This window comes from Protomyctophum bolini (genome assembly GCF_963924005.1).
Source record: "Protomyctophum bolini genome assembly, contig: SCAFFOLD_224, whole genome shotgun sequence".
NCBI lineage: Eukaryota > Metazoa > Chordata > Actinopteri > Myctophiformes > Myctophidae > Protomyctophum > Protomyctophum bolini.
Window position 1 is genome coordinate 16,221 of NW_027665710.1, and position 23,198 is coordinate 39,418.

The window sequence follows — 23,198 nt, forward strand, 5'->3', positions numbered from 1 at the left end:
TGTGTTCACACTGAGAACAACCAGGATTAGTTCTGATGTGATGTTGTTGTGTTCACACTGAGAACAACCAGGATTAGTTCTGATGTAATGTTGTTGTGTTCACACTGAGAACAACCAGGATTAGTTCTGATGTGATGTTGTTGTGTTCACACTGAGAACAACCAGGATTAGTTCTGATGTAATGTTGTTGTGTTCACACTGAGAACAACCAGGATTAGTTCTGATGTAATGTTGTTGTGTTCACACTGAGAACAACCAGGATTAGTTCTGATGTAATGTTGTTGTGTTCACACTGAGAACAACCAGGATTAGTTCTGATGTAATGTTGTGTTCACACTGAGAACAACCAGGATTAGTTCTGATTTAATGTTGTGTTCACACTGAGAACAACCAGGATTAGTTCTGATGTAATGTTGTTGTGTTCACACTGAGAACAACCAGGATTAGTTCTGATGTGATGTTGTTGTGTTCACACTGAGAACAACCAGGATTAGTTCTGATGTAATGTTGTTGTGTTCACACTGAGAACAACCAGGATTAGTTCTGATGTGATGTTGTTGTGTTCACACTGAGAACAACCAGGATTAGTTCTGATGTAATGTTGTTGTGTTCACACTGAGAACAACCAGGATTAGTTCTGATGTAATGTTGTTGTGTTCACACTGAGAACAACCAGGATTAGTTCTGATGTAATGTTGTTGTGTTCACACTGAGAACAACCAGGATTAGTTCTGATGTGATGTTGTTGTGTTCACACTGAGAACAACCAGGATTAGTTCTGATGTAATGTTGTTGTGTTCACACTGAGAACAACCAGGATTAGTTCTGATGTGATGTTGTTGTGTTCACACTGAGAACAACCAGGATTAGTTCTGATGTAATGTTGTTGTGTTCACACTGAGAACAACCAGGATTAGTTCTGATGTAATGTTGTTGTGTTCACACTGAGAACAACCAGGATTAGTTCTGATGTAATGTTGTTGTGTTCACACTGAGAACAACCAGGATTAGTTCTGATGTAATGTTGTGTTCACACTGAGAACAACCAGGATTAGTTCTGATGTGATGTTGTGTTCACACTGAGAACAACCAGGATTAGTTCTGATGTAATGTTGTTGTGTTCACACTGAGAACAACCAGGATTAGTTCTGATGTAATGTTGTTGTGTTCACACTGAGAACAACCAGGATTAGTTCTGATGTAATGTTGTTGTGTTCACACTGAGAACAACCAGGATTAGTTCTGATGTGATGTTGTTGTGTTCACACTGAGAACAACCAGGATTAGTTCTGATGTAATGTTGTTGTGTTCACACTGAGAACAACCAGGATTAGTTCTGATGTAATGTTGTTGTGTTCACACTGAGAACAACCAGGATTAGTTCTGATGTAATGTTGTTGTGTTCACACTGAGAACAACCAGGATTAGTTCTGATGTAATGTTGTTGTGTTCACACTGAGAACAACCAGGATTAGTTCTGATGTAATGTTGTTGTGTTCACACTGAGAACAACCAGGATTAGTTCTGATGTAATGTTGTGTTCACACTGAGAACAACCAGGATTAGTTCTGATGTGATGTTGTGTTCACACTGAGAACAACCAGGATTAGTTCTGATGTAATGTTGTTGTGTTCACACTGAGAACAACCAGGATTAGTTCTGATGTGATGTTGTTGTGTTCACACTGAGAACAACCAGGATTAGTTCTGATGTAATGTTGTTGTGTTCACACTGAGAACAACCAGGATTAGTTCTGATGTAATGTTGTTGTGTTCACACTGAGAACAACCAGGATTAGTTCTGATGTAATGTTGTTGTGTTCACACTGAGAACAACCAGGATTAGTTATGATCAAATTAACCATTTTTTACTTTTTGTATTGTTGCTTTTTTCTTTTACATGGTCTGTGAGCTCAGTTAAAGCTGCAATCCACACGTTTTATGTCCAACTCAGGATTCAAACACAGATATGGACGGGTTTAATGTAGTATTATTGTACATGTATACATTAAACTGTACCGTGTTGAGTTGACGTGTACTATGTAGTGTACATCATACAGTATAGCACACACATGGTTAAAATAAAACTTGAATTACAATACGTTGTGGATTACAGCTTCAAGAAGCAGTTTGTATGTGATATATTGTCTCAGTGGCGTGCACAGATAGACATTAGGGGGCGCTAGAGCACCCCCTGCCCTTTTTGGCAATGTGCTCTTTAAAAAAAACAAAAACATTTCCTTTTCTTTCTTAATGTGTAGTGTGTGGACCATGGTGACAATTCTTGATAAAACGCTTCTACTATATGATTTAGGCCCCCACGATCTAAAGCTATGTTTCGATGTCAGTGGTTCTTCGATAAAAAAATAAAATAGCAGACCTACAAGCTCGTAGCGCGCCACCGAGTGGCGCGCTACGAGCTTGTAGATCTGCTATTTTTCAATAGTTAAAGCATACCATAGTGCTAACACCAAAATGGGTTTCCGCCCCAAAATGGGTTAAGGCAACCGGCCGGTTCCACGCGCTGCACAAGGTGCCCTTTTTTCACTTGAGCACCTGCCCCTCTAAATGTCTGTGCACGCCACTGTATTTTCTTATCTCTATGATGTTTACTTGTGTAATTAAACATTATGTTTTTAGATGATTACAGCTTCAAGAAGCAGTTTGTATATCGTTGCTGTCGCGTGGAAAACACCTAACTCCATGTTTTTAGGTTTTTGGTCAGTGCTACTGAACACACTTCACGTCTGTGTGTTGTTTCATAAATCAGTGCTACTGAACACACTTCACGTCTGTGTGTTGTTTCATAAATCAGTGCTACTGAACACACTTCACGTCTGTGTGTTGTTTCGAAAATATTGAACCAATGAAAAGTAGTAAAAAAACCCACTTTGGACAAAACCTCTGAACTCCATTTGACCCTCAAACTGTCTGCTAAAGCAGCTAACTCCACCACCTATCCCCCTTATCAAACTGTCTGCTAAAGCAGCTAACTCATGGAAGTAATTGACAATATATATTATTTAGTCACAACACCAACTTTGACAACAGCATTGCTTTGTTTTCAAAATATAAGGTTTTCTTAATTTCCTGATTTTTTTATTATAATTTTTTTCCTGAAAAGTTTGGAGTTAGATGGTTTCTTCCCGACAGCAGAGATATTATATATATTTTCTAATCTCTACGATGTAACTTGTGTACTTAAATATTGTGATGTTTTTAGATGATTAGTATGCTAATTAGAGAAGGTGAGTGGACATGTTTAAATCAGTGGTTCTCAAACTGGTCCTTTTTGATGCATTTAGGCCACAGAGCCTCCGTAACTCTGAGAGTGTACGGGTGACGGGTCCATTTGGTTCCATTTGGCACACTCAGAGTTAACCCATTCTGACCTGAGATCAGATTCATACGAGGTTTCCACTGGACACACACACTGGTCTGATTATAACCCATTCTGACCTGAGATCAGATTCTAAAAATGTCAAGTCGTTCTTCGATTTTTCAATAGCTAAAGCATATAACATGATGCTATAACACCAAAATGGGTTCCCGTTCAGAATGGGTTAACCAAAATATTTGAGCTGCAAGGACCCCTGGGGGTCCCCGGACCCCACTTTGAGAACCACTGGGTTAAAGGTCAGGGTCATTCCTATACTATCCGGTGCCATTTCAGCCCTATATAGTGACCTTTAAAAATATGTATATTTTTATAAATACATTCTTTCTGACCTGGGCGGGACACACATGGGGCCTATAGGAATGACCCGACACTTGTTGTGGCTGCAGGTGAAGTCGGCTCAGCTTTGGATTTCTATTTCTTTGTGGACGTTTGTAGCGTTGATTAATCTGATCGATAATCGATGCACGGCACGATCAATCAATCGATCGGTCGATCGATCGGTCGTCTTCAGTGTCGCCAGATGCACAATAATTATCCTCAATAATTCCAAAATCGGCCTCAAATGTACAGGACAATGTCGCCATATCTCAAAATAAGGTGTGTGTACATTTTCTAAATTCACTGCAGCTGCTGATTTGGGATCCCGGTTCGGCCTTTCAAAAATAATGTCAATCTGACCCTAGATCTGTACTTCGGAGGCATTGAAAACACTGGCCGCGTCTTTCCTGTCCAGTTCCAATCTGACCCTAGATCAGTTCCAGGCTTTTATTTGTGTATATTAAGGTTTAGTTCCATGAGGAGGTCGTCATCATGTGTTTTAGTCTCGTGTAGGACTCTCGAACTAGATAATTACAATTACAATAAATACAGGGAACAAAATGTGACATTACATATTTACACGCATGACATTTGGCTGTGTCCCCTAGGGTAGATAGATACCCTCACAAAAACATGCCGTAATCCTGGTCTCTAAAACTACCTCCCCCTGGCCAGCCAGGGCGCCTGATGGAGGGGAAAGGAACTGGTCGGAATAACGTGTCCCTTCCACGCGCTACGTCCGGCCAGGGAAATTCCCCTCTGTCAGGTGAAAAGAAGCAGCTTGGACTCCTCATGCATAGAAGGAGGCATGAGGTCAGTCCGCTGCCCCCCCCAGGTTGGCAGAGGAAGTGTAGCGCCCAGGATTACATTAGATAATTGGCACTGGGTGAAAAGAAAACTGGGTTACAAAATCGTGGGATAAAAATTAAAAGATATTTGGCTGTGTACGATAGTTTTCTTTCAAATACAATGATCTTAAGCCCTCCGTCCGGTACCATCATTGAAATCTGGCAACACTGGCCATCTTGAGAGAGAACCTTCATTCTGTGATTGACAGCAGTTCCACCTTGTTTTGTACCGTCTTATTTTTCTATACAATAAATGATCTAGAAACATCTGCCCTGGTTTAGTAGCGTCTAATCATTCTCTACAAAACATCTGCCCTGGTTTAGTAGCGTCTAATCATTCTGTACAATTCAGACAATATAGAGCAGTGATACTCAACCTCAGGCCCGCGGGCCAAATCAGGCCCGCGGGACCATTATGACTGGCCCACCAATGAAAATCTAAAAAAAAGAAGAAAAACAAATCCTCGTTTATCCTCGAAAAGTTATCCTCGTTTCACATCATTTTGGACCGTGGGCTATAGCCCATATCGTACGGCATACTATAGCGCGCAGTTTTTCATCATTTTTGAAGATTTGAAAAAAATGACGAAATGACAAAAACGATGGGTTATAGCCCATGTTTTTTGAAATTTTGAAAAAAAAAGTTAGCCTCGTTTCACATCATTTTGGACCGTGGGCTATAGCCCATATCGTACGGCATACTATAGCGCGCCGTTTTTCATCATTTTTGAGGATTTGAAAAAAATGACGAAATGACAAAAACGATGGGTTATAGCCCATGTTTTTTGAAATTTTGAAAAAAAAAGTTAGCCTCGTTTCACATCATTTTGGACCGTGGGCTATAGCCCATATCGTACGGCATACTATAGCGCGCCGTTTTTCATCATTTTTGAGGATTTGAAAAAAATGACGAAATGACAAAAACGATGGGTTATAGCCCATGTTTTTTGAAATTTTGAAAAAAAAAGTTAGCCTCGTTTCTCATCATTTTGGACCGTGGGCTATAGCCCATATCGTACGGCATACTATAGCGCGCAGTTTTTCATCATTTTTGAAGATTTGAAAAAAATGACGAAATGACAAAAACGATGGGTTATAGCCCATGTTTTTTGAAATTTTGAAAAAAAAAGTTATCCTCGTTTCACATCATTTTGGACCGTGGGCTATAGCCCATATCGTACGGCATACTATAGCGCGCAGTTTTTCATCATTTTTGAAGATTTGAAAAAAATGACGAAATGACAAAAACGATGGGTTATAGCCCATGTTTTTTGAAATTTTGAAAAAAAAAGTTAGCCTCGTTTCACATCATTTTGGACCGTGGGCTATAGCCCATATCGTACGGCATACTATAGCGCGCAGTTTTTCATCATTTTTGAAGATTTAAAAAAAATGACGAAATGACAAAAACGATGGGTTATAGCCCATGTTTTTTGAAATTTTGAAAAAAAAGTTAGCCTCGTTTCACATCATTTTGGACCGTGGGCTATAGCCCATATCGTACGGCATACTATAGCGTGCAGTTTTTCATCATTTTTGAAGATTTAAAAAAAATGACGAAATGACAAAAACGATGGGTTATAGCCCATGTTTTTTGAAATTTTGAAAAAAAAGTTAGCCTCGTTTCACATCATTTTGGACCGTGGGCTATAGCCCATATCGTACGGCATACTATAGCGCGCCGTTTTTCATCATTTTTGAGGATTTGAAAAAAATGACGAAATGACAAAAACGATGGGTTATAGCCCATGTTTTTTGAAATTTTGAAAAAAAAAGTTATCCTCGTTTCACATCATTTTGGACCGTGGGCTATAGCCCATATCGTACGGCATACTATAGCGCGCAGTTTTTCATCATTTTTGAAGATTTGAAAAAAATGACAAAATGACAAAAACGATGGGTTATAGCCCATGTTTTTTGAAATTTTGAAAAAAAAAGTTAGCCTCGTTTCACATCATTTTGGACCGTGGGCTATTGCCCATATCGTACGGCATACTATAGCGCGCCGTTTTTCATCATTTTTGAGGATTTGAAAAAAATGACGAAATGACAAAAACGATGGGTTATAGCCCATGTTTTTTGAAATTTTGAAAAAAAAAGTTAGCCTCGTTTCACATCATTTTGGACCGTGGGCTATAGCCCATATCGTACGGCATACTATAGCGCGCCGTTTTTCATCATTTTTGAGGATTTGAAAAAAATGACGAAATGACAAAAACGATGGGTTATAGCCCATGTTTTTTGAAAATTTGAAAAAAAAAGTTAGCCTCGTTTCACATCATTTTGGACCGTGGGCTATAGCCCATATCGTACGGCATACTATAGCGCGCCGTTTTTCATCATTTTTGAGGATTTGAAAAAAATGACGAAATGACAAAAACGATGGGTTATAGCCCATGTTTTTTGAAATTTTGAAAAAAAAAGTTAGCCTCGTTTCTCATCATTTTGGACCGTGGGCTATAGCCCATATCGTACGGCATACTATAGCGCGCCGTTTTTCATCATTTCTGAAGATTTAAAAAAATGACGAAATGACAAAAACGATGGGTTATAGCCCATGTTTTTTGAAATTTTGAAAAAAAAAGTTAGCCTCGTTTCACATCATTTTGGACCGTGGGCTATAGCCCATATCGTACGGCATACTATAGCGCGCCGTTTTTCATCATTTTTGAGGATTTGAAAAAAAAGACGAAATGACAAAAACGATGGGTTATAGCCCATGTTTTTTGAAATTTTGAAAAAAAAAGTTATCCTCGTTTCACATCATTTTGGACCGTGGGCTATAGCCCATATCGTACGGCATACTATAGCGCGCAGTTTTTCATCATTTTTGAAGATTTGAAAAAAATGACGAAATGACAAAAACGATGGGTTATAGCCCATGTTTTTTGAAATTTTGGAAAAAAAGTTAGCCTCGTTTCACATCATTTTGGACCGTGGGCTATAGCCCATATCGTACGGCATACTATAGCGCGCCGTTTTTCATCATTTTTGAGGATTTGAAAAAAATGACAAAATGACAAAAACGATGGGTTATAGCCCATGTTTTTTGAAATTTTGAAAAAAAAAGTTAGCCTCATTTCACATCATTTTGGACCGTGGGCTATAGCCCATATCGTACGGCATACTATAGCGCGCCGTTTTTCATCATTTTTGAGGATTTGAAAAAAATGACGAAATGACAAAAACGATGGGTTATAGCCCATGTTTTTTGAAATTTTGAAAAAAAAAAGTTAGCCTCGTTTCTCATCATTTTGGACCGTGGGCTATAGCCCATATCGTACGGCATACTATAGCGCGCCGTTTTTCATCATTTTTGAAGATTTGAAAAAATGACGAAATGACAAAAACGATGGGTTATAGCCCATGTTTTTTGAAATTTTGAAAAAAAAAGTTAGCCTCGTTTCACATCATTTTGGACCGTGGGCTATAGCCCATATCGTACGGCATACTATAGCGCGCCGTTTTTCATCATTTTTGAGGATTTGAAAAAAATGACAAAATGACAAAAACGATGGGTTATAGCCCATGTTTTTTGAAATTTTGAAAAAAAAAGTTTGCCTCATTTCACATCATTTTGGACCGTGGGCTATAGCCCATATCGTACGGCATACTATAGCGCGCCGTTTTTCATCATTTTTGAGGATTTGAAAAAAATTACGAAATGACAAAAACGATGGGTTATAGCCCATGTTTTTTGAAATTTTGAAAAAAAAAGTTAGCCTCGTTTCTCATCATTTTGGACCGTGGGCTATAGCCCATATCGTACGGCATACTATAGCGCGCCGTTTTTCATCATTTTTGAGGATTTGAAAAAAATGACGAAATGACAAAAACGATGGGTTATAGCCCATGTTTTTTGAAATTTTGAAAAAAAAAGTTATCCTCGTTTCACATCATTTTGGACCGTGGGCTATAGCCCATATCGTACGGCATACTATAGCGCGCAGTTTTTCATCATTTTTGAAGATTTGAAAAAAATGACAAAATGACAAAAACGATGGGTTATAGCCCATGTTTTTTGAAATTTTGAAAAAAAAAGTTAGCCTCGTTTCACATCATTTTGGACCGTGGGCTATTGCCCATATCGTACGGCATACTATAGCGCGCCGTTTTTCATCATTTTTGAGGATTTGAAAAAAATGACGAAATGACAAAAACGATGGGTTATAGCCCATGTTTTTTGAAATTTTGAAAAAAAAAGTTAGCCTCGTTTCACATCATTTTGGACCGTGGGCTATAGCCCATATCGTACGGCATACTATAGCGCGCCGTTTTTCATCATTTTTGAGGATTTGAAAAAAATGACGAAATGACAAAAACGATGGGTTATAGCCCATGTTTTTTGAAAATTTGAAAAAAAAAGTTAGCCTCGTTTCACATCATTTTGGACCGTGGGCTATAGCCCATATCGTACGGCATACTATAGCGCGCCGTTTTTCATCATTTTTGAGGATTTGAAAAAAATGACGAAATGACAAAAACGATGGGTTATAGCCCATGTTTTTTGAAATTTTGAAAAAAAAAGTTAGCCTCGTTTCTCATCATTTTGGACCGTGGGCTATAGCCCATATCGTACGGCATACTATAGCGCGCCGTTTTTCATCATTTCTGAAGATTTAAAAAAATGACGAAATGACAAAAACGATGGGTTATAGCCCATGTTTTTTGAAATTTTGAAAAAAAAAGTTAGCCTCGTTTCACATCATTTTGGACCGTGGGCTATAGCCCATATCGTACGGCATACTATAGCGCGCCGTTTTTCATCATTTTTGAGGATTTGAAAAAAAAGACGAAATGACAAAAACGATGGGTTATAGCCCATGTTTTTTGAAATTTTGAAAAAAAAAGTTATCCTCGTTTCACATCATTTTGGACCGTGGGCTATAGCCCATATCGTACGGCATACTATAGCGCGCAGTTTTTCATCATTTTTGAAGATTTGAAAAAAATGACGAAATGACAAAAACGATGGGTTATAGCCCATGTTTTTTGAAATTTTGGAAAAAAAGTTAGCCTCGTTTCACATCATTTTGGACCGTGGGCTATAGCCCATATCGTACGGCATACTATAGCGCGCCGTTTTTCATCATTTTTGAGGATTTGAAAAAAATGACAAAATGACAAAAACGATGGGTTATAGCCCATGTTTTTTGAAATTTTGAAAAAAAAAGTTAGCCTCATTTCACATCATTTTGGACCGTGGGCTATAGCCCATATCGTACGGCATACTATAGCGCGCCGTTTTTCATCATTTTTGAGGATTTGAAAAAAATGACGAAATGACAAAAACGATGGGTTATAGCCCATGTTTTTTGAAATTTTGAAAAAAAAAGTTAGCCTCGTTTCTCATCATTTTGGACCGTGGGCTATAGCCCATATCGTACGGCATACTATAGCGCGCCGTTTTTCATCATTTTTGAAGATTTGAAAAAATGACGAAATGACAAAAACGATGGGTTATAGCCCATGTTTTTTGAAATTTTGAAAAAAAAAGTTAGCCTCGTTTCACATCATTTTGGACCGTGGGCTATAGCCCATATCGTACGGCATACTATAGCGCGCAGTTTTTCATCATTTTTGAAGATTTGAAAAAAAAGACGAAATGACAAAAACGATGGGTTATAGCCCATGTTTTTTGAAATTTTGAAAAAAAAAGTTATCCTCGTTTCACATCATTTTGGACCGTGGGCTATAGCCCATATCGTACGGCATACTATAGCGCGCAGTTTTTCATCATTTTTGAAGATTTGAAAAAAATGACGAAATGACAAAAACGATGGGTTATAGCCCATGTTTTTTGAAATTTTGGAAAAAAAGTTAGCCTCGTTTCACATCATTTTGGACCGTGGGCTATAGCCCATATCGTACGGCATACTATAGCGCGCCGTTTTTCATCATTTTTGAGGATTTGAAAAAAATGACAAAATGACAAAAACGATGGGTTATAGCCCATGTTTTTTGAAATTTTGAAAAAAAAAGTTAGCCTCATTTCACATCATTTTGGACCGTGGGCTATAGCCCATATCGTACGGCATACTATAGCGCGCCGTTTTTCATCATTTTTGAGGATTTGAAAAAAATGACGAAATGACAAAAACGATGGGTTATAGCCCATGTTTTTTGAAATTTTGAAAAAAAAAGTTAGCCTCGTTTCTCATCATTTTGGACCGTGGGCTATAGCCCATATCGTACGGCATACTATAGCGCGCCGTTTTTCATCATTTTTGAAGATTTGAAAAAATGACGAAATGACAAAAACGATGGGTTATAGCCCATGTTTTTTGAAATTTTGAAAAAAAAAGTTAGCCTCGTTTCACATCATTTTGGACCGTGGGCTATAGCCCATATCGTACGGCATACTATAGCGCGCCGTTTTTCATCATTTTTGAGGATTTGAAAAAAATGACAAAATGACAAAAACGATGGGTTATAGCCCATGTTTTTTGAAATTTTGAAAAAAAAAGTTTGCCTCATTTCACATCATTTTGGACCGTGGGCTATAGCCCATATCGTACGGCATACTATAGCGCGCCGTTTTTCATCATTTTTGAGGATTTGAAAAAAATTACGAAATGACAAAAGCGATGGGTTATAGCCCATGTTTTTTGAAATTTTGAAAAAAAAAGTTAGCCTCGTTTCTCATCATTTTGGACCGTGGGCTATAGCCCATATCGTACGGCATACTATAGCGCGCCGTTTTTCATCATTTTTGAAGATTTGAAAAAATGACGAAATGACAAAAACGATGGGTTATAGCCCATGTTTTTTGAAATTTTGAAAAAAAAAGTTAGCCTCGTTTCACATCATTTTGGACCGTGGGCTATAGCCCATATCGTACGGCATACTATAGCGCGCCATTTTTCATCATTTTTGAGGATTTGAAAAAAAAGACGAAATGACAAAAACGATGGGTTATAGCCCATGTTTTTTGAAATTTTGAAAAAAAAAGTTATCCTCGTTTCACATCATTTTGGACCGTGGGCTATAGCCCATATCGTACGGCATACTATAGCGCGCAGTTTTTCATCATTTTTGAAGATTTGAAAAAAATGACGAAATGACAAAAACGATGGGTTATAGCCCATGTTTTTTGAAATTTTGGAAAAAAAGTTATCCTCGTTTCACATCATTTTGGACCGTGGGCTATAGCCCATATCGTACGGCATACTATAGCGCGCAGTTTTTCATCATTTTTGAAGATTTAAAAAAAATGACGAAATGACAAAAACGATGGGTTATAGCCCATGTTTTTTGAAATTTTGAAAAAAAAGTTAGCCTCGTTTCACATCATTTTGGACCGTGGGCTATAGCCCATATCGTACGGCATACTATAGCGCGCCGTTTTTCATCATTTTTGAGGATTTGAAAAAAATGACGAAATGACAAAAACGATGGGTTATAGCCCATGTTTTTTGAAATTTTGAAAAAAAAAGTTAGCCTCGTTTCACATCATTTTGGACCGTGGGCTATAGCCCATATCGTACGGCATACTATAGCGCGCCGTTTTTCATCATTTTTGAGGATTTGAAAAAAATGACGAAATGACAAAAACGATGGGTTATAGCCCATGTTTTTTGAAATTTTGAAAAAAAAAGTTAGCCTCGTTTCACATCATTTTGGACCGTGGGATATAGCCCATATCGTACGGCATACTATAGCGCGCCGTTTTTCATCATTTTTGAAGATTTGAAAAAATGACGAAATGACAAAAACGATGGGTTATAGCCCATGTTTTTTGAAATTTTGAAAAAAAAAGTTTGCCTCATTTCACATCATTTTGGACCGTGGGCTATAGCCCATATCGTACGGCATACTATAGCGCGCCGTTTTTCATCATTTTTGAGGATTTGAAAAAAATTACGAAATGACAAAAGCGATGGGTTATAGCCCATGTTTTTTGAAATTTTGAAAAAAAAAGTTAGCCTCGTTTCTCATCATTTTGGACCGTGGGCTATAGCCCATATCGTACGGCATACTATAGCGCGCCGTTTTTCATCATTTTTGAAGATTTGAAAAAATGACGAAATGACAAAAACGATGGGTTATAGCCCATGTTTTTTGAAATTTTGAAAAAAAAAGTTAGCCTCGTTTCACATCATTTTGGACCGTGGGCTATAGCCCATATCGTACGGCATACTATAGCGCGCCATTTTTCATCATTTTTGAGGATTTGAAAAAAAAGACGAAATGACAAAAACGATGGGTTATAGCCCATGTTTTTTGAAATTTTGAAAAAAAAAGTTATCCTCGTTTCACATCATTTTGGACCGTGGGCTATAGCCCATATCGTACGGCATACTATAGCGCGCAGTTTTTCATCATTTTTGAAGATTTGAAAAAAATGACGAAATGACAAAAACGATGGGTTATAGCCCATGTTTTTTGAAATTTTGGAAAAAAAGTTATCCTCGTTTCACATCATTTTGGACCGTGGGCTATAGCCCATATCGTACGGCATACTATAGCGCGCAGTTTTTCATCATTTTTGAAGATTTAAAAAAAATGACGAAATGACAAAAACGATGGGTTATAGCCCATGTTTTTTGAAATTTTGAAAAAAAAGTTAGCCTCGTTTCACATCATTTTGGACCGTGGGCTATAGCCCATATCGTACGGCATACTATAGCGCGCCGTTTTTCATCATTTTTGAGGATTTGAAAAAAATGACGAAATGACAAAAACGATGGGTTATAGCCCATGTTTTTTGAAATTTTGAAAAAAAAAGTTAGCCTCGTTTCACATCATTTTGGACCGTGGGCTATAGCCCATATCGTACGGCATACTATAGCGCGCCGTTTTTCATCATTTTTGAGGATTTGAAAAAAATGACGAAATGACAAAAACGATGGGTTATAGCCCATGTTTTTTGAAATTTTGAAAAAAAAAGTTAGCCTCGTTTCACATCATTTTGGACCGTGGGATATAGCCCATATCGTACGGCATACTATAGCGCGCCGTTTTTCATCATTTTTGAAGATTTGAAAAAATGACGAAATGACAAAAACGATGGGTTATAGCCCATGTTTTTTGAAATTTTGAAAAAAAAAGTTATCCTCGTTTCACATCATTTTGGACCGTGGGCTATAGCCCATATCGTACGGCATACTATAGCGCGCCGTTTTTCATCATTTTTGAAGATTTGAAAAAATGACGAAATGACAAAAACGATGGGTTATAGCCCATGTTTTTTGAAATTTTGAAAAACAAAGTTAGCCTCGTTTCACATCATTTTGGACCGTGGGATATAGCCCATATCGTACGGCATACTATAGCGCGCAGTTTTTCATCATTTTTGAAGATTTGAAAAAAATGACGAAATGACAAAAACGATGGGTTATAGCCCATGTTTTTTGAAATTTTGAAAAAAAAAGTTATCCTCGTTTCACATCATTTTGGACCGTGGGCTATAGCCCATATCGTACGGCATACTATAGCGCGCCGTTTTTCATCATTTTTGAGGATTTGAAAAAAAAGACGAAATGACAAAAACGATGGGTTATAGCCCATGTTTTTTGAAATTTTGAAAAAAAAAGTTAGCCTCGTTTCACATCATTTTGGACCGTGGGATATAGCCCATATCGTACGGCATACTATAGCGCGCCGTTTTTCATCATTTTTGAAGATTTGAAAAAATGACGAAATGACAAAAACGATGGGTTATAGCCCATGTTTTTTGAAATTTTGAAAAAAAAAGTTATCCTCGTTTCACATCATTTTGGACCGTGGGCTATAGCCCATATCGTACGGCATACTATAGCGCGCCGTTTTTCATCATTTTTGAAGATTTGAAAAAATGACGAAATGACAAAAACGATGGGTTATAGCCCATGTTTTTTGAAATTTTGAAAAAAAAAGTTAGCCTCGTTTCACATCATTTTGGACCGTGGGATATAGCCCATATCGTACGGCATACTATAGCGCGCAGTTTTTCATCATTTTTGAAGATTTGAAAAAAATGACGAAATGACAAAAACGATGGGTTATAGCCCATGTTTTTTGAAATTTTGAAAAAAAAAGTTATCCTCGTTTCACATCATTTTGGACCGTGGGCTATAGCCCATATCGTACGGCATACTATAGCGCGCCGTTTTTCATCATTTTTGAGGATTTGAAAAAAAAGACGAAATGACAAAAACGATGGGTTATAGCCCATGTTTTTTGAAATTTTGAAAAAAAAAGTTATCCTCGTTTCACATCATTTTGGACCGTGGGCTATAGCCCATATCGTACGGCATACTATAGCGCGCAGTTTTTCATCATTTTTGAAGATTTGAAAAAAATGACGAAATGACAAAAACGATGGGTTATAGCCCATGTTTTTTGAAATTTTGAAAAAAAAAGTTATCCTCGTTTCACAACATTTTGGACCGTGGGCTATAGCCCATATCGTACGGCATACTATAGCGCGCAGTTTTTCATCATTTTTGAAGATTTGAAAAAAATGACGAAATGACAAAAACGATGGGTTATAGCCCATGTTTTTTGAAATTTTGAAAAAAAAAGTTAGCCTCGTTTCACATCATTTTGGACCGTGGGATATAGCCCATATCGTACGGCATACTATAGCGCGCAGTTTTTCATCATTTTTGAAGATTTGAAAAAAATGACGAAATGACAAAAACGATGGGTTATAGCCCATGTTTTTTTAAATTTTGAAAAAAAAAGTTATCCTCGTTTCACATCATTTTGGACCGTGGGCTATAGCCCATATCGTACGGCATACTATAGCGCGCCGTTTTTCATAATTTTTGAGGATTTGAAAAAAAAGACGAAATGACAAAAACGATGGGTTATAGCCCATGTTTTTTGAAATTTTGAAAAAAAACGTTATCCTCGTTTCACATCATTTTGGACCGTGGGCTATAGCCCATATCGTACGGCATACTATAGCGCGCAGTTTTTCATCATTTTTGAGGATTTGAAAAAAATGACGAAATGACAAAAACGATGGGTTATAGCCCATGTTTTTTGAAATTTTGGAAAAAAAGTTAGCCTCGTTTCACATCATTTTGGACCGTGGGCTATAGCCCATATCGTACGGCATACTATAGCGCGCAGTTTTTCATCATTTTTGAAGATTTGAAAAAAATGACGAAATGACAAAAACGATGGGTTATAGCCCATGTTTTTTGAAAATTTGAAAAAAAAAGTTAGCCTCGTTTCACATCATTTTGGACCGTGGGCTATAGCCCATATCGTACGGCATACTATAGCGCGCCGTTTTTCATCATTTTTGAGGATTTGAAAAAAATGACGAAATGACAAAAACGATGGGTTATAGCCCATGTTTTTTGAAATTTTGAAAAAAAAAGTTAGCCTCGTTTCACATCATTTTGGACCGTGGGCTATAGCCCATATCGTACGGCATACTATAGCGCGCCGTTTTTCATCATTTTTGAGGATTTGAAAAAAAAGACGAAATGACAAAAACGATGGGTTATAGCCCATGTTTTTTGAAATTTTGAAAAAAAAAGTTAGCCTCGTTTCACATCATTTTGGACCGTGGGCTATAGCCCATATCGTACGGCATACTATAGCGCGCCGTTTTTCATCATTTTTGAGGATTTGAAAAAAATGACGAAATGACAAAAACGATGGGTTATAGCCCATGTTTTTTGAAATTTTGAAAAAAAAAGTTAGCCTCGTTTCACATCATTTTGGACCGTGGGCTATAGCCCATATCGTACGGCATACTATAGCGCGCCGTTTTTCATCATTTTTGAGGATTTGAAAAAAATGACGAAATGACAAAAACGATGGGTTATAGCCCATGTTTTTTGAAATTTTGAAAAAAAAAGTTAGCCTCGTTTCTCATAATTTTGGACCGTGGGCTATAGCCCATATCGTACGGCATACTATAGCGCGCCGTTTTTCATCACTTTTGAAGATTTGAAAAAATGACAAAATGACAAAAACGATGGGTTATAGCCCATGTTTTTTTAAATTTTGAAAAAGAAAGTTATCCTCGTTTCACATCATTTTGGACCGTGGGCTATAGCCCATATCGTACGGCATACTATAGCGCGCAGTTTTTCATAATTTTTGAAGATTTGAAAAAAATGACGAAATGACAAAAACGATGGGTTATAGCCCATGTTTTTTGAAATTTTGAAAAAAAAAGTTATCCTCGTTTCACATCATTTTGGACCGTGGGCTATAGCCCATATCGTACGGCATACTATAGCGCGCCGTTTTTCATCATTTTTGAGGATTTGAAAAAAAAGACGAAATGACAAAAACGATGGGTTATAGCCCATGTTTTTTTGAAATTTTGAAAAAAAAAGTTATCCTCGTTTCACATCATTTTGGACTGTGGGCTATAGCCCATATCGTACGGCATACTATAGCGCGCAGTTTTTCATCATTTTTGAAGATTTGAAAAAAATGACAAAATGACAAAAACGATGGGTTATAGCCCATGTTTTTTGAAATTTTGAAAAAAAAAGTTAGCCTCGTTTCACATTATTTTGGACCGTTGGCTATAGCCCCTATCGTACGGCATACTATAGCGCGCCGTTTTTCATCATTTTTGAGGATTTGAAAAAAAAGACGAAATGACAAAAACGATGGGTTATAGCCCATGTTTTTTGAAATTTTGAAAAAAAAAGTTATCCTCGTTTCACATCATTTTGGACCGTGGGCTATAGCCCATATCGTACGGCATACTATAGCGCGCCGTTTTTCATCATTTTTGAGGATTTGAAAAAAATGACGAAATGACAAAAACGATGGGTTATAGCCCATGTTTTTTGAAATTTTGAAAAAAAAAGTTATCCTCGTTTCACATCATTTTGGACCGTGGGCTATAGCCCATATCGTACGGCATACTATAGCGCGCAGTTTTTCATCATTTTTGAAGATTTGAAAAGAATGACGAAATGACAAAAACGATGGGTTATAGCCCATGTTTTTTGAAATTTTGAAAAAAAAAGTTAGCCTCGTTTCACATCATTTTGGACCGTGGGCTATAGCCCATATCGTACGGCATACTATAGCGCGCCGTTTTTCATCATTTTTGAGGATTTGAAAAAAATGACGAAATGACAAAAACGATGGGTTATAGCCCATGTTTTTTGAAATTTTGAAAAAAAAAGTTATCCTCGTTTCACATCATTTTGGACCGTGGGCTATATCCCATATCGTACGGCATACTATAGCGCGCCGTTTTTCATCATTTTTGAGGATTTGAAAAAAATGACGAAATGACAAAAACGATGGTTTTTGAAATTTTGAAAAAAAAAGTTAGCCTCGTTTCTCATCATTTTGGACCGTGGGCTATAGCCCATATCGTACGGCATACTATAGCGCGCCGTTTTTCATCATTTTTGAAGATTTGAAAAAATGACGAAATGACAAAAACGATGGGTTATAGCCCATGTTTTTTTTAATTTTGAAAAAAAAAGTTAGCCTCGTTTCACATCATTTTGGACCGTGGGATATAGCCCATATCGTACGGCATACTATAGCGCGCAGTTTTTCATCATTTTTGAAGATTTGAAAAAAATGACGAAATGACAAAAACGATGGGTTATAGCCCATGTTTTTTGAAATTTTGGAAAAAAAGTTAGCCTCGTTTCACATCATTTTGGACCGTGGGCTATAGCCCATATCGTACGGCATACTATAGCGTGCAGTTTTTCATCATTTTTGAAGATTTAAAAAAAATGACGAAATGACAAAAACGATGGGTTATAGCCCATGTTTTTTGAAATTTTGAAAAAAAAGTTAGCCTCGTTTCACATCATTTTGGACCGTGGGCTATAGCCCATATCGTACGGCATACTATAGCGCGCCGTTTTTCATCATTTTTGAGGATTTGAAAAAAAAGACGAAATGACAAAAACGATGGGTTATAGCCCATGTTTTTTGAAATTTTGAAAAAAAAAGTTAGCCTCGTTTCACATCATTTTGGACCGTGGGCTATAGCCCATATCGTACGGCATACTATAGCGCGCCGTTTTTCATCATTTTTGAGGATTTGAAAAAAATGACGAAATGACAAAAACGATGGGTTATAGCCCATGTTTTTTGCAATTTTGAAAAAAAAAGTTAGCCTCGTTTCACATCATTTTGGACCGTGGGCTATAGCCCATATCGTACGGCATACTATAGCGCGCCGTTTTTCATCATTTTTGAGGATTTGAAAAAAATGACGAAATGACAAAAACGATGGGTTATAGCCCATGTTTTTTGAAATTTTGAAAAAAAAAGTTAGCCTCGTTTCTCATCATTTTGGACCGTGGGCTATAGCCCATATTGTACGGCATACTATAGCGCGCCGTTTTTCATCATTTTTGAGGATTTGAAAAAAATGACGAAATGACAAAAACGATGGGTTATAGCCCATGTTTTTTGAAATTTTGAAAAAAAAAGTTAGCCTCGTTTCACATCATTTTGGACCGTGGGCTATAGCCCATATCGTACGGCATACTATAGCGCGCCGTTTTTCATCATTTTTGAGGATTTTAAAAAAATGACGAAATGACAAAAACGATGGGTTATAGCCCATGTTTTTTGAAATTTTGAAAAAAAAAGTTAGCCTCGTTTCTCATCATTTTGGACCGTGGGCTATAGCCCATATCGTACGGCATACTATAGCGCGCAGTTTTTCATAATTTTTGAAGATTTGAAAAAAATGACGAAATGACAAAAACGATGGGTTATAGCCCATGTTTTTTGAGCATAAACATTCATAATTATAGACATGCATAGTATTTATAATGATAAATAAATGCATCAAATATGTAGTATTATATATTATAATTGGGCTTGTTTTTTCGAGGGCAGATTTGGCTTATTTCTCTCACAAGAGTTGGCAACACTGCTGCTATTCCACTGTCCCAATGTTGCCATGTCTGCTTATTATAAGCGACTTTGGGGCTTGGTTTTCTTTTGCTTATAAATAGTTTATAAAAAATATTGGTAGTTGCACGTTGCGTTATTTGGGGTCTTGTTTCTAAAGTGAAGTCACTTATTTGGCCTTGTTTCCCTAATGTTGTTTAAAGCAGTGATTCTCATCCATGTCAATTAGGACCTGCACAATAATGCATGTCCAATAAGGACCCTACATTTAAAAACGTTTTGTGCCAGCCTGCACAAATGTTTCAAAGAATATTCCGCATTTTGTCACATTTGTTGCCGTGATCGTTTTGAAAATAGCAGATCTACAAGCTCACACGTCGTCATATTGCAACACGTTGTGAGCTTGTAGATTTGTATTTGTACGTTTGTAATGCTTAATTGGGTCGTCCACTCACAGTTAAAAGTATTTGTATTGAGTTTATGCTTGAAATGTTACTGTAATTCTGAAAATTGTAAATAAATATTTCAATCAATCAAAAAAAAGATCTTCTATTTTCAAATAGCCTAGTCAGGCTTCCTTTGAGCTTGTTTCTCTCACACAATGTGGCAACAGTGCTGTCTAGGAGTACTGAGTGACTCCGTCCTCAGTCCTCACAAGTAGAGATACTCCCGAGGAGAACTGTTGATAAACGGCCCTAGTCTTTCAGGTAAGCGTCTTTGTAGCATATTACCCTAAGTAACACTATCGTGTATTTGTACGACATATTACCCTAAGGAACACTATTATTTTATTTCTACGAGTATCGTGTCTCCGGTGCTAGCATCGGGGGCTACATGCATGTTAACGTGCATTTATTATAGCCCTTTCGGGCTGTCTGCGTCTGATCCGCTGTTAGCTCAGAAAAGAGCTTCTCTCTAAAATGCACTATTTTGGGGAAACTGGGGAAGAGAGCCAGTTTCGAGTTGCAGATGTCCGTATAGGTGCCCTTTGAGAGCGGTTTTGAAGGAGTTCAAGGGATTCACATGTCTTAATGACTGTTGGTCCGGCGTTCCACATTTTGGTGGCATAGGAGCGAAATTAATTGAGTCCCTTATTTGTGCCGAATGGTTTGTTGAACTCCCTCTGGTGTTGTGGGTGTGGACTTTGTTGACATTAAGTAGGCATACCGTATTCTGAATTACCAAAAAGAGGACACATGCGCGCGTGCATGTGCACTTGTCAAAAAGGTTTGGCTCCTAAATTTGATCAAATGTGCTCTATATTAGTTATGTATTTATTTAAAGCAGTGGCTCTCAAAGGTGTGATCCAGGGACCCTCATGGTTCCTTGAGGGGGCTGATCTACATCCACACTAGCCGCAATTTGCAACTCTAGATTTTTTTACAATTGGTTGAATCTAGAGTTGCAATAACCTCCATCGACTTCCTATGCATGTTTTTTGGTTTGTGACCTCCTGGTCTTAAATTACGTTAAACTCACCAACATTGCAGCTGTAGTCCAAGCTTGAATTATCCTCTTTCAATCTGGTGTCGCTTGTTTATCATAAAAGTCCCCATAAAAAAAGTTATGAGCTACTTTCTGTCCAAAATATTCCACAACTATTATTCCGAGCCGCCATCTTGGATTTTTTCAACGTGCCATAAAACAAGACGTGAGGGGGAGCGCTTGTTTAATAGAATCTTACCTGCGCAGGTAAGACACCCAAAGAAGAGGCCGACACCCTAGGGAGGGAGGGACACTATTAAACAAGCGCTCCCCCTCACGTCTTGTTTTATGGCACGTTGAAAAATCCAAGATGGCGGCTCGGAATAATAGTTGTGGAATATTTTGGACAGAAAGTAGCTCATAACTTTTTTTATGGGGACTTTTATGATAAACAAGCGACACCAGATTGAAAGAGGATAATTCAAGCTTGGATTACAGCTGCAATGTTGGTGAGTTTAACGTCATTTAAGACCAGGAGGTCACAAACCAAAAAACGTGCATAGGAAGTCGATGGAGGTTATTGCAACTCTAGATTCAACCAATTGTAAAAAAATCTAGAGTTGCAAATTGCGGCTACATCCACACGTGAGCTTGTAAATCAACTAGTTGGTGTTTGTTTACAAACAATTTGTAGTTTGTAAACAAACATTTGGGATTTGTTTACAAACATTCGGGATTTGTTTACAAACATAACTTTTAACTCTGATACTGTACAAATGGAATCAAATGGGACTCTTATGGGTCCATCTGGTTTTACTCTAAGAGTTATGGGGGTCCTTGAAATAAAAAAGTTTAAGAACCTGTATGCAATGGCTTATCTCTTGTAAAAAGAGAGACCAGCCTATTCTCCAAACCATTATCTTATGCTTTGCTACTGTAGGTTGTACAAAATAATATTGGGTCAATTTAATTTGCAGGACTCACCTCGCGCACAGCTGCCTTGTCTGTGTTGTTAACATGGGCTTGCAGGACAGAACTTTTATTTGTGACAGACACATAGTTCCTTTGCAGACAATACAATCTGCTTCTCATTGGTCAGTCACAAAGCTAAGAAAACAGTAGCCTAACTTTTTCTGCATGTCAATGATGATGAGATAGTTCTTTGGCATGTCAAGCTTTCCTCACGGAGAGCACAACAGTCTATCTGCAGACAGCAGAGCAGCCAGCGAGCCTTTCTCTGCTCTGCGGTCGGGACCAGTGCTGTCGGGACCAGTGCTGTCAGACTCAGCGCAGCGCATGCAGAGTTATGAATAATACACATTCCGGGGTTCGGGGCTGAAAGTCCACCTCTCACAGTGTTTTTCCACTACGAACCATTGAACATGCATTGTAATACACATTGGTCTGAATGGTCTGTGAGCGTAGCGATACATATACAGGCGATACGTGTAAAACCCCGGACATTTGAAGGAATTTATAAAACCCCCCCGGACTGCCCGGACAGCCCCCCAAAAGAGGACTTGTCCGGGCAAAAGAGGACGTATGGTAAGCCTACATTAACCCATTCTGAACGGGAACCCATTTTGGTGTCGGCATCATGTTATGCTTTAGCTATTGAAAAATAGCAGACCTACAAGCTCATAGCGCGCCACCGAGTGGCGCGCTACGAGCTTGTAGGTCTGCTATTTTTGAAAAATCGAAGAACGACTGACATTTTTTAGAATCTGATCTCAGGTCAGAATGGGTTAATCAGACCAGTGTGTGTCCAGTGGAAACCTCATATGAATCTGATCTCGGGTCAGAATGGGTTAAGGAAGTATTTAGACGGATACATGGGTAGAGCATCTTGTGGACCAGGCCCATTGCAATATGCTGTACTCTGTCGTCAACCCTAACCCATTCCAGCCTGTCAGACAGAATTACATCCAGGATGTAATTCTGTCTTACCTGCTGTCCTAATAACCCATTCTGACCTGAGATCAGATTCATACATTAAAAAAATGTCAGTCGTTCTTCGATTTTTCAAAAAATAGCAGACCTACAAGCTCGTATCGCGCCACTCGGTGGCGCGATATGAGCTTGTAGATCTGCTATTTTTCAATAGCTAAAGCACGACATGATGCTAACACCAAAACGGGTTCCCGTTCAGAATGGGCTAATAAACATTGGCACTCTGGCTATTGGTGTGTGCGGGCGGCCACCTTCTTGTTTTTTCAAGATCTCCAAATTTTAATGACCCTTTAATTTTTCTTTTTTTGTGGTATTAATAAGACAGTCAGCAATGGGTAGAACGCTTCTAGGAACATCTTTGAATGCAGATTGCGGGCCCTATAGATGTGTCACAGAGACTACATTTGTTTTGGAAGAGTTCTACTCATTGCGGACTGTCTGAATACCAAAGAA